Source organism: Carya illinoinensis, chromosome 16, assembly GCF_018687715.1.
Source record: "Carya illinoinensis cultivar Pawnee chromosome 16, C.illinoinensisPawnee_v1, whole genome shotgun sequence".
In the NCBI taxonomy this organism is placed as follows: domain Eukaryota; kingdom Viridiplantae; phylum Streptophyta; class Magnoliopsida; order Fagales; family Juglandaceae; genus Carya; species Carya illinoinensis.
This window is the reverse complement of record NC_056767.1, coordinates 27,828,883-27,842,637: the sequence shown is the minus strand read 5'-3', so window position 1 is coordinate 27,842,637 and position 13,755 is coordinate 27,828,883. Positions and strand designations below refer to the sequence as shown.

General features: G+C 33.4%; 1 pseudogene; it reads right to left on the bottom strand.

The window, feature by feature from the left end:
- Positions 1-4,393: 4,393 nt before the first annotated feature.
- Positions 4,394-13,024, bottom strand: LOC122298489 (annotated as a pseudogene).
- Between the last annotated feature and the right edge of the window lie 731 nt (positions 13,025-13,755).

Here is a 13,755-nt window from a genome sequence, read left to right as displayed (position 1 = left end):
TGTTTAAAGATCATCGATTCATTTACAATAAATAAATACATGAATAAATAGAACGCATAAGCAACAATATATATAATCATAGATGTTCTCTCTCATCTCAGGTGGAAACATTATTTCCATATTATTCTCAACATTCTCTCAAAGAACTCATAAAAGTTCATCGAATTTTGGAAATGTATATCATATTTCTTGGACGAGAATTGCTATAGAAATAAAGAAATTAGACAAAGTAAACTCACAAACTGACGTGATTTTATAGAATTTATTAGATATACTTTATAATAAAAGTAACTTTACAATTTAACATATCATATCAAATCACATCAATTTATAAATTTACTTTTGTGTAATCTTTTTGTAGATAAAATATTTTCCTTCTAAGATATTCCTAACAAAACGTTCAATACGTTTTCTTCTTCACAAACTACGTACCATCCATTATCATGCATTCCCATTTTTTTTTTTTATTAATTTGTCAAACGGCTTACAATTTCATGGTATTTTGTATCTTTCTGCCGCACATACATGTCATTCGTAGCGACTAGATGTACAACTTCTACTTCTCTTTTTTATTTCTACAAAAGGAGAACTCCTCAGTGGGGTTGGAACATGCAACCTCACCCTCTTCTTTTATTTTTTTTATCTCAAGAAAATGGGAGGCAAGAGTGACCAGCATAGCAACCCTCTCTAGGTGTGATTATAGGAATCCTTTGCAGTTGTGAAATGTTCAGTTTGAGTTATAGTTATTACTCTAAGGGCGAGCCCATCACCACAACACTTACAAAATATTCAGTTGGTTCAAAACTCATCTCATAGCTCAAATGTCATGCTTTACCATTACAAATGGTTTCAACTTATGTCTTGACTTGAACTCCTAACTTCAAAACTATAAAATACCAACTCAAACTCACCCTCGTCTTTGTTACTATAAAGAAATATCATTTTGAACCACAAGTCAGCCGGTTATTCCCATATACTTTGATTCAAAATAACTTCTTACTAATGATTTTATATTTGATTGTCAATTATCTCATAGTTCCATAAAATAAAGGTAGAACTAATAATTACCCTCTGTTTCAATGAAAGGCTTAATTAATTTAGTAGTAAGGGTATTTATGAGTAATGATAAATACAGTGGTGAAATGTGTAAATTCCGTGTAGTTCCTTTGAAAGAGAGAGATTTATTAATAAAAAATTAATTATTTTTTATGTGAATTTCATATTTATTACTTTTTTCAAAATAATTTTATAATATTTATACACTCATGACTATAATGATCATTTCTTTATCCCCATATATCTAAAAAGATGTCAGCCTTGTTTGAGTTCTTGCAAGCCTGCATAGCACATAGCAATGGCTGGTTTGATGCCGGCTTGCAAGATAAGCTTAAAAATTTAAATTTTCAATTCTTTTTCAGCCTAGCTAACATGTTTGCGATGTGATTGGTGTGTCATCCTCACCGCTAGGGGTGAGCTTTAACTAGGGCTGAGAATCGGACGGTCCGGACTGGATAAACCGACTGGACCGAACCGGACCGAATTGGAACCAGTTCGGTCCGGTCCAATTTCTAAGGGACCGAAAGGGTTCGGTCTGGTCCCGATTCAGGGATTTTTCACCTCGAACCGGACCAAATAGAAAATTAAAAATAAAAAAATTATTTATATATATTATTTATATAATAATTGTATATAATTAATTATATAATTATATATGGTATAAAAAAATATTAATAGTAGACTATAGTTATACTTATACTAATATAGTTATACTAATACTAATATAGTTATACTAAATCACTATAACTAATACTTCAACAATAGCTATAGTGACCTATACTAATAGTCTACTATTAATACTAATATACTATTATATAATTTATATAGTTATACTAATCATAATAAGTTAATAACTAAATCACTATAAATATAACTATATATATTTAGTATGAATGTATTATTATATTATTTAATATATAACTATAATATATAGTACTAGTATATATTAATATATTATAAGAGTTATAGTATAAATATAATATATAAATTATAATATACTAAATTACCATAACAGTATAACTAATACTAATATATAGTTATACTAATAGTCTACTATTATATAGTTATACTAATCACTATAATTAAAACTAATATATAGCTATACAATATATTTATATAGTTGTACTAATACTATTAGTCTATTATATAGTCTAAGACTCAATTCTAAATTTCTAATATATGCTATATAGCTATAACTAATACTAATATTTATATTAATACTAATAATGTAGAATATAGTTATACTAACCAACTGATTCAACATAACTAATATTACTAATATAATATAGCCAAATTGAATTACTAATAGTCTAATACTAATACAATTATATAGTTATACCAATCATAAATTCATAATAACTAAATCATTATAAGTCTATAACTATATATATTTAGTATCAATGTATTACTATAGTCTTTAATGTATAACTATTAACTATAATATATAGTACTAGTATAACTGATCAAAAAAATATATATATTACTAGTATATATATTAATGTATTAACATATTATAAAAGTTATAGTATAAATTATAATATATCATATATTTGTAAATTTATAATAGTATTAGTATAGTTAGCTTAATATGTAATATGTTAGTATTAAATCACTATAACTACATAGAGTATTAGTAATAAGAGTATTACTATTATTTAATATAGTATTACATATAGTATTACTATCATTACATATAGTTATTAGTTATAGTATTAGTACTAGTATAATTATTAGTACTAATAGACTAATAGTATTAGTTATTAGTATTACATATAGTTACATATATAGTTATCACTATTACTATTATTACATATAGTTATTAGTTATAGTATTATTACTAATAGACTAATAGTATTAGCGTATTACTAATATATATATATAATAGTATACTATATGTATATATATTAAATATATCACAATATAATTACATAAATATTAAATAAAATGTTATTAAAAAAAAAAAGTCAACCGTGGACCGAATTGACCGACCGGACCGGACCGAACCGGTCCTGAGGGAGTTCGGTCCGGTCCAGGGTGGGAAAACCCTGGACCGAATAGGTCCGGTCCACAAAACCTCCCCGGACCGGACCAAACTCACCCCTAGCTTCAACTCCGATGGAGTTGGAATGCCCACTTCTGACTTCTAACTCCGACTCCGACTTGAGTCGGATGTCAAAACCACCTTCGACTCCAACTTCAATCAGAGTTCTCGAAGTCAGAGTCGAGATGTCATAGGTAATTGCCAAAAAAAAAAAAAAAAAAAGAAAGACCAACGGTGAAGTCACTGAAATGGAGATTAGATCCTACAAACTACGAAGTCCTCGAAGTAAAATAAAGATCAAACCAAATCACCAGAAGCAAAAAAAAGCAAGATACACGGAAAAAAAAAAAAAATCAAGAAATCGAGCTATTCTCCCAATCCCAACTCTACCACGTCCACCTTGTGCCGTTAATCAGATATTGTGAAGAGTTGAAAACCAAGATGAGATGATGAACCTCAGCTTGTGGGGCTCTCTGTGAGCATCTCCACAAAACAAAAGCCCCACCTCTTTGTTTCTTCCATGGAAGTCGCATCTCAAGAATTGCATCGGTGCTGCTTGTTGTGCCGTTGGCTGGAGTATCTTCAATTTTCACCGTGGTGCGAAGAAGAGAGGAAATGGGTGGAGGCGTTGGAGGGGGAAGAGAGAAGAGCAAAAATGTGTAGGGTTAGCCGGTTAAGGAAATAGATGAATTTATACCCTATTAAAAACGACGTCGTTTAAGATTTTCTAAAAAAAAAATTGCAAAATGTAAAATGGAGCATGAAGGGACTCAAACACAGGTTCTCTGAGAACCACAACTGAGCCTTTACCATTAAGCAACTTGGCTATCTAATATTTATTATACAGGATATAATATATAAGGTATAAATAATCGAAATCTGGAGTCAACAAGGCCTTCGGACTTCGACTATGGTAGTTAGAGTAACTCTGACTCCCGACTTTGAGTTCCGAAACCTCCGACTGAATCAGAGTCGGAGGGTTGTAGGAGCTCGGACAGAATCGGAATATCAAAAATTCTGCCCACCCTTACTTACCGCCACACCAATTTACAAAGAGTCCGGCACGAGACCGGTACCAAAAAGAACAATTTTTTTTTATTCATTTTTTTATATTCTTAAATATTTTTTAACAAACTTCACAATATCCCTAAAATAAATACTTTCTTAATTACCAAGTTAAAAGAGGAAAAAAAAAATTATCGGGACCCAAATCTCCGTGACTCTAGCATTTTTCATTTACGAACAGAATTTTCTTCCTTGTTTTAGTAACAACGTTTAATGCGTTTCAGCAATATCTGACAAGTAAGAACGTTTACCTTCTCTCTTTTTCATGATAAATGAAGGTTAAACCTTTAATGAGTTAATTAAATTGTTACTAGGATAAAGCGTTGGATTAGACCCAAATAAATAAATAATAATAATAATCTAAGGATGTTTTTGCATACAGGAAGGAGGCCTCCTTCTGCATCATTGAGACAGTACTCTGTCCACCTCCTTCCAACCCAACAAATGGTAACCATGCAGATTGCGTAAAGTAAACAGGCTTCGCTGGAACTCATGAGCATACTTCCAATATCGAAGTGAGAGATTCTTTGCCAGGCAGCTGCACCAGCTAGTTCTTTGCCAGGCACCAGTTTTTGGGACTGTAGGCAAATAGCAGCCAATGTCAATGTATATAAATGATTTCAAATGTAGAATATATACCTTGTTCATCTCTAGTAGGTTTAACACATACTCAGAAATTTAGCAATCCAACAGCAGTTGTAGTTTCTCCAAAAGTGAAGTTAATTTTATGGAGGGGAAGGTAGCGGTTTGACATCTAACTGAGTGGCGCGCACACACATTGATAAGCTTCTTACCTCTGCTAATTCTTGCTCGTGCTTTGGGATAAAAGCGGTATCAACTTTGCCGTTTCTAAAATCCTGTGATGTAAGTGGAAAATTTGCACATTAGATAGTTCCACAATTTCTGCAGTTCTGCCTAAATGTAGACAACTTAGTTAAAATATAAGAAGAAAAGATACGTCAGAGCTTGCCCACCTCTGTATCGAGGATAAGTTTAGGGTATTCAATGGTCATGGGAACCCCTGTGGAAGAAAGTATTCAACGTTAAAATAGTTGATTAAAGAACCCAAAAGAGGAATAGTACAGAAATTAGGAAAAACTTCAAGCACAAAACAATCAGAATGGATGAGCTTCTGAATGAAAAGACAACAGAGATAAGTGCAGACAACTTTTTTGGATGACATGAAAATGTGAGGACCGTGCAAATGCAATGTGTCTTTTACTCGGTTAAACCCCGGACTCATTTAATGTGCCCACATCACACGAATCAAGCAAATGAACGGCTTTTGGCTAATGAAATGTTGTCTCTAGAAATGATTTACAACCAAGGATTCAAACCTTAGTCCTAGGGGGCATACCCCCAAGATCAAGAAAAGTGCAGACAACTTGTACCTACAGCATCCCACTAAAGTGCCAATGGCTCATACTAAATAAAGTCAAACACCAGGAAAGCCCCTTTTGAGAAATGTACCCAATAAATTAAACTAGTAAATAGAAAATTTGAAGATTTAACCCCTAGTCCTTATACTGAAACATGAGATTGGCAATATAAGCTGTTTAAGGATAATCCTGGGCTTCAGAGCCCAAAATATCCTTCCACACTCCATATACTGAATTGCTAGCAACCGTGACACTCAGAAATTGAAGTGTAAAATGACGGGAAGATAAAAAATAGAGGTATATTCTTTCTTTTTTTATAAGTATAAAAAAGAGGGATAATCTTAATCAAGAACTTATAAAATTACCTGTAATAATAGTGTCATCAAGAGCCCTTATCATGCGCTCAATTGCCTTCTCTCTTGTTGGAGCCCATACAATAAGCTGCAGCATGGTGCCAAAGTTTCAAAACTTATTAAAACAATAATATGTAGGATAAGTTTTCAATTTAGCTTTACACCATCATTTTTAACATAAGAATAAGCTGTCCATCAATCACCTACACAATAGTAAGATGGGAGGGAAACATCTCTACATGATAATGGACTTCAAGTATATATTTAATAAATGCCCACACATAAGGCACCAGTTTTTGCAGCTTATGGAAGAGATCTAAAGAATTAAACTTAACGTTTGCAATAAAGCCAAACCTATTTCACTCAAATGCATAAGCCAGACTGTGTGCATTATTTCATTCCATGGGCAATCTGTTTTTACTTGTTCAATTTCATTGTTCACTAGCAAGTCCAAATGAAACAAACTGTCGAAGTCCAACTTGTCAATGATGATAAATAATAACAAACTTACTGCTAATTATAACTTAGAAACTTCTCTGTTCACAAGCCAGTTCCCAGGCTAGAGAAATGTGTCTCACCAAGAATTTTTTATACTTCACCAATCAGCACAAAAGAACATTAATACTCGATGACATGAACTGCTCATCCATACACCACTGGATCTGACCAAAGATAAATTATTAAATGAATATTGTGACAGACCTTTCCAAGAAGGGAGTCATAGCCAGGCGGAACCACATAGTTAGGATAAACATGGCTATCCATTCTAACAAATGGGCCACCAGATGGCAAATATGCAGTAATTCTCCCTGTTGTCCAAAAGATGAATGCAATGAGTACTTAGAAAAGATTGATAACAGTTATTAGTTAAAACAGCTTTAGTACCATGCTATTTTGTTTCATCTGCTATATTGAATATGGCTAGTATGCAAATATGCACGTAACAAAGAGGGAAAACCTAGTAACTTGATGTCTATAAACCTCTTAATCATTAGAGCTTGACTACATTCTAATGCAGAAATATAAAGAGAAATTTAGAAAAATAACTGCAAGTCCAGCTGTATGCATGTGGGGGGGAGATTGTTAAATAATATTCCAGAGATTAATGCAGAGATCTTTGGAAGACCCTAACAAGGAGACAGATAGCCGATTTTGAAAATCTAACAAACGTGAAAGAACAGTGACAGAAAGGATATGGGTGCATCAGTTTATTTGCATATGCGTGCCAGAAACAGACCAAAGGCACACTATCTGAGCATACCTGGTCCAGGTCAAAATCCCTTAAAGGCATCTTCTGCATTGATACGGCATTCAATTGAATGTCCTCTGAGCAAAATATCTCCTGTAGATTGATTCCCAAACTTACTGAATTTTATGCTAATAACTTCACTTTTTTGGAAAACTTATTATATGGTTAAAAGAACTCACGTATCCCTTTTCTAATACCTGCTTGTACCGAAGTTTTTCTCCCATAGCTACACAAATTTGTTCCTCAATCAAGTCCAAAGAGGAAATCATCTCTGTCACGGGATGCTCAACCTGAATCCCCACAGCCAACCCAATAAAAAGGTGGAAAAACGTTATTTAGCATAACCTGAGATTAGTATCCTAAAACAAATATGGTTTTAAAGATAATTGAAAACCACATTCTCAAGAAATTATATCTACCTGGATCCGAGTGTTCATTTCCATAAAGTAGAAGGAACCTCTTTCATCCAATAGAAACTCAACTGTTCCAAGAGCAATGTAACCTATAGAGGCTGCTGCAGCAACTGCTGCGTCACCCATAGCTTTACGCAACTCAGGGGTCAATGCAGGAGAAGGTGCTTCTTCCAGCAGTTTTTGATTCCATCTCTGAACAAATACAACAATCAAGAGAGCTAGTAACTTATCTTTTTATTAGCATTTCAAAATTAGTTGTAAGTGAGTGCTTGAGGCATGGCTTATATTCTTCTGGAAGCTGAGAGAGGCCACATTGGTGGAACAAAGCAGTGCAGAGTGTAGCAGAGCACAATGGAGAAAAACAGAGCCTGTGTAGGCCATTGGGCGTGAAATTAACCTTGTGTTGGGGGGTTGAGGGGTTGAACAATAGGTTGGGGGTGCAGGGGAGAATTCCCCAGCAGTACAATAAGGCTGTATTGGGAATTTTCAACATAACATTGACCTTTTCCTTTTCTCTTTTCATTCATTCTTACTTACCAAAAAATATTTCAACATAGCAGGTTAGGGTTTGGATATAGAGATGTTGAAACCCTAATAGTACTGAAAAACTCTGCTGCTTGATCTTGTAGAGGCCGGCTCAATGCCAATGCACATTAAAATCTTCTTTCCCTTTTTTTATTCGCCTTATTCACATAAGATCTAACAGAGAATTTATTAACCAAAACCATTCCAAAACCACCACAAATTTAATGCTGCAAAGGCAACAAAACAAAAGCCAAAATGTGGATAGAGTTGGGATTAAGTTCTCTGTCTTCTAGACATGAGGCTATCAAAAGCTTTGCCTAGAGAACTTTTAACTTGGTGATCCAATTTGGAAAATGAAGCAAGCTCTATTTTCATCACTTAATTGAACAACCACTCAGAAATCAGTTTGACCAACTGTCAAAATTAGGAGGAATAAGTTCATTCAGGATACCTGAATGCTGCAATCACGCTCTCCAAAGTGGACAACATTACCATATTTATCAGCAAGAACCTGTAAAACCATTTAACACAAGGGGTGAACCAAAAAACACATGCATAGGTCAGATTGGAAAACTAAAAGGAAAAGAAACTGGAAAAAAAAAAAAAAAAAAAAAAAAACACCTTACCCATTTAGTCTTTGTTTTCCCAGCCAACGGTACCCCAAATCACATTAAGCGGGTTGATGGATTTCCCTACTTTCCCCCACTAAGATTCTACAAGTATTGAACATTAGACAAATTGAAACCTACGGCTAAACTGATTTTGAGGTAGCACAGTCTAAAGTTCCTGTAGAGTCTTAGGGCATGTTTAGATGTAAGATTTTCAAGAAAAATTACAAATTGGTTTTTTTGGGAGTTTTGTGGAAGTTGTGGGACTCGATAATAAATATATTTGGATTGAGAAAGTTTTGAGACGTTTTTATTGGGGTTTAAAAAGTAGTGGGGCCATTGAAAATATGTTTCTGAAGAAGATTTTTGCGGGACAGTTTTTTGACTTGTTTTGGTTTTGGTTTGTTATGGAAGTTGTTATTTTTTTTTTAGTTTGTTTTGATGATGTTTGGATTGAAGTAAACAATTTTGGGAAATTTTCAAAATTTTCTTGCTTCCAAACATGCATTAATCATGTAGACTATTAGTGGATAGATCTAGAGTACTCAGGCTTTTCCTAATGATCCATAAATCAACAGGATAATTCATCAAAGTAAAGATCCAGAAATGCCAAGCATAATTCATGAGTTCCCTTTTTTGACTTAATAAATCCCTTGGTAATTTTAAGCAATCATAACTTTGAAAAGACATCAAAACACCCAGCCATTACCTGGAACTCAATGTGCCTTGGATTTTGAATGTACTTCTCCAAATAAACTCCATCATTTCCAAAAGCTGCTGCAGCCTCACTTTTGGCTTGCTGCAAATCCAAACCAGACACAATTAATATGAATCTCACAGAAAATATTCAAACAATTTTTTTATAGCCAATAGATTGAATTGTGCAGTTTTGTTGTAAGTAAACAATTGGAACCAAATATGATGCTCTATAAGTCCAATAACTAACAGGAAAAAAAAAAAAAAACACCATGGTAGATTGCGTTTAAATTGTAAAATTTTGGATAGTTTAGTAATACAAACTTTCAGATCAACATAATAGGTTTTGTTCACACTAAACTTTAAGTTCAGCGTCAGACAGTATATATGGCAGGCATAGTGAGGTAACATAGAAGGAAAATGTATTGCTGCTAATACCTGCAGTGACTTTACGAATTCATCAGGGGCCTCCACCACTTGCTGTTGCCTTGAAAGTATAAAATGCTTGTCAGTTCAAGAAAAATTCAGCAAGAACAAAGCAAATATTTGCACGTTATTTTTAGTTTCAGAGTTGTAGGAGTCATGGGAGGGAGGGACACCAGATTACCAAAAAGGCAAAAGTTGAATTACTAAAGCACTCTTTACATGCCCACTGAAGTGTTTCTCAAACCTCTGCACTTGAATAGAAGGAAGACAAACCATGAACACAAAGGGTTTGAAAAAACAAATGTCAAAAATACAGGACAAGCACACTCCAGTGAATTACAGTTTCAGTTAACATCAAAATAAATTGCACCATTTTATAAAATTATTTTTCCTTTTATTATGCAGAAAAGATTAAAAATCCCATACCATGAGTAGCTTTACTAAGTTATAGGTGAGTAAACCGGTAAATAACTCTTTCTAATTTATATTTATACTCCATTGATTATAGATAACGCTATAACATGATTTGAGTGAACTTGGTAATTGCCATTTTGTTTACTCATTATAAGCCCCAGGAAAAGAAAATCAGAAGTATTCTAGTCAGTAGCAGGTTGAATTCCTACTCTTAAGTTAGTCTATAAATGTAGAAATGGATGTCCACTGCAATTCTAGCAGGTACAAAATATATTGTATATAATAACCATCATAAAACAACTAGCTGATACAAGATTATTTACCTTGTTCATAATGGGGAATCCAATCTCATGGGAGAGCTTTATAGCTTATTCTGTGCTCTGTAATGAAAATCATTGTCTAAATTTTTTTTATTAAGGAATAGTAAAAGTGATCTCACAACTTTTTACCAAGTTGTCAAATATTACAACCCTGCAATTCACATGTAATACCTGCAACAATCAGTCACTTCCTGGTACAGTGGGCACACCTGCTTTCTTCATTGTCTCTCTAGCAGTTGACTTGTCACCCATAACACAGATACTGTCAGGCTGCAAAATGTAACCAGGAATTCAAATTTCTTGCCCAAAATTTTTGAACAGAAAAGGACTTCAGCCTTGTACTCCTGCTGATATCCTGGGTATACACCACAACTTTACCGTTTGTTTTAAATAGATAAAGATCATAAACAAAATGACTTAAGTCTTGGGACTGGTTCCCAACTTCCCATTCTGCCTCATCTTGTAAAATGCTCAGTGTTCGTATATGCTAAAAGAATTCTTCTTTGAGGTCCCTCTAATTGATGGTAACCAGAATCACTTTGTGTCAATCTAGTTACAATATAAAACCCTGATACAGTTTAATGGTGGATTGCATGCAGCTGTTAAATTTCTTGTCAGTTAAATGTATCATTGAAATGCATTCGTATCCATGAAAGCGTTTACTTTGCAAATTATGATATAAACCCTATGCCCCCTCGTGTATTGGTTTTAGAAGACCAGAGCCAAGTTATACATGGATTTTCAACAGGAAATCCACAATAAGTAACATTGTCGAACCCATGGGAAGAAAGCTTCTTAGGCATTACAGTGTGAACTTCGCATCCTTTCTATGAGGAAAAAAAATGTGCTTGAGGTACTTACATTAGGCCCAATAAAATTGATTCCGTGTTCTCTGCACATTTCAACAAATACTGCATTCTCCGCAAGGAATTCATAGCCAGGATTTAGCACTGTACATTTACGGCTGATAACAGCAGACAAAACATTTGGAATTAATAGGTACCTGCAAGACAGATCAACATGTACCTTACACCACTATCAACCATTCCAAGAGCAAACAAGGAGGAAAACACAGATGTTCTGTTGGATATTGATAGACAGTATGCATCTACCTAAAAAGAAGCAACTTCAAACTTCATTGCAGTGGAATTACTTTCTGGCACAATGTGTATTGTTAAAAACCATTACCCATCCAAAAGAGATTTTGAAGACAATGCTGAGGTAAAATCTACTTTCAGACTACAAAAGTTTGGAAGGCAGAAATTGTGAGATAAAATATTTACAATGTCTTCAAGTATTCTGCAGAACGGGAACTTTATGCTTTATCCTTCAAATATGATACTCCACGTCCAAACGAGGGTCCTCTTATTAAAAAGAAAAAAAAATATGGAAGTTTAAGGCTGCGTTTGAATGTTGAGTTGAGTTGAGTTCTTTATGAATAATAGTGAGTTGAGTAAATGAAGCGAGTTATATGAAACCCGTCTAAAATGAATTTAGATGTGTTTAGATGTTAAAATAAGTTTAGTATTATTTATGAAAAATTAAAAAATGTTATGGATCTCATGTATAAAAAATGTGTTGAGTTAAAAAATATTATAAGTCCCACTTGTAAGGAGGTTTTGAATTGAGATGAGTTTAGTAATTTGAGAGTTAGGTGTTTAGACGTTAGAATCAATTTCAAATTAAACTGAATTGAGATGATCTGCCGAGCCCAAAAAACAGGCCGGCTAAATAATACAGAGGTAGTATGAAAGGTCAAAAGTTTAAGAGCCTAAAGAACAAGAAGTTGCTGACATACAGGTCTCACTCTTTTATACTCACTGTGTATTTGGGTTGCACGTTTCGCTCATCAATAAAGATTTCTTACTTACCACTGATAAAAATAAATAAATAAAGATATCTTAATTATCAAAAAGAGAAGTTGCTGACATATCAAATGCTGACGATGGTAACAAATGGATAACCAAGAAGAACATGAAAAAGAAATCATAAGCACTCACGACTGGTTGCTCGGTGCTTCGCCTATGCAAACGGATTCATCAGCCAATTTCACATGAAGTGCGTCTTTGTCTATGGTTGAGTAAACAGCCACACAAGGTATACCCAACTCATGCTCAGTTCTAATAACTCGGACGGCAATCTCTCCTCGATTTGCCACTAGAACTTTGTCAGCACGACATGTAGCATAGAGAGCTCCTCCACGCTTCTTAGATTTGTAACTAATAACTCGGGCACCCTGAACTCTTTGCCTGGGAAAGTTCGCTCTATTCCCCACCATAAAGCTACATTGAGAGTTCCTGATTCCTCCACTTCTCCCCAAGAATAAACCCTTGCATTGGATTAAGAAAACCCACAAAAGGAAAGGAAGATTTTTCAGATGATAGAAGGATTCACCGGTGACCCAGTACAAGATTGACGCCATACATAATTGAGATTAATTTTGAGCGTGGTTCACCAGATTATTAACAAAGAAGGAAGACAAGAAATTTGTCTAAATTATAGAAAATTTTGAATAATATTGACTAATAATAAAATTTAAAATTATTTTATGAACCTCATGAGCCAAATTTAAATAGTAGCAAAATTCAAAATTATGAAAAATGAAAAAAATTAATTTTGGAATGAAAAATTAATACATAAATACATAAGAATCCTATAAAAAATTTGGTTAAAATTAGATTTAAAATCATTTCTAAAGTTGAAACTAAATATTTACTAACAAATCATGAACGAGTATAAATATATGATTTGAAAAAAAATAATTGATATTATTCTGAATGATTTTAGAGAAAATAACTAATATCCCATATTAATTTGAATTTGCATCATTCTCATCGGGTTGGAGAGAATTCATCCTCGAATTCTAAATTTTCTCACCTCGATTTTTTAGATGTCCAATTAGACCAATCTATCTTTCCTTTTGTTGTATCACTCCGATAATTATGAAAAAACTACAATTGATTTTATTAGCTCGAAATAAAATAATATTAAGCATTTTTTACTCCAAAATTAAGTTTTTTAACTGCATCTTAAATCCACAAAAGATATTTTACATAGGTGAATTTGAAAAAAAAAAAAATCTTTAACTCCAAGAAAATCAACACAGTTAATTGTCTCAAAATTTATTTCATAATCTTCAAACTTCAAAACTTCACCACCATTTTCTTTTTCCAAATTTTCTATGTTTTCAATAAAAATAGTTACTACATC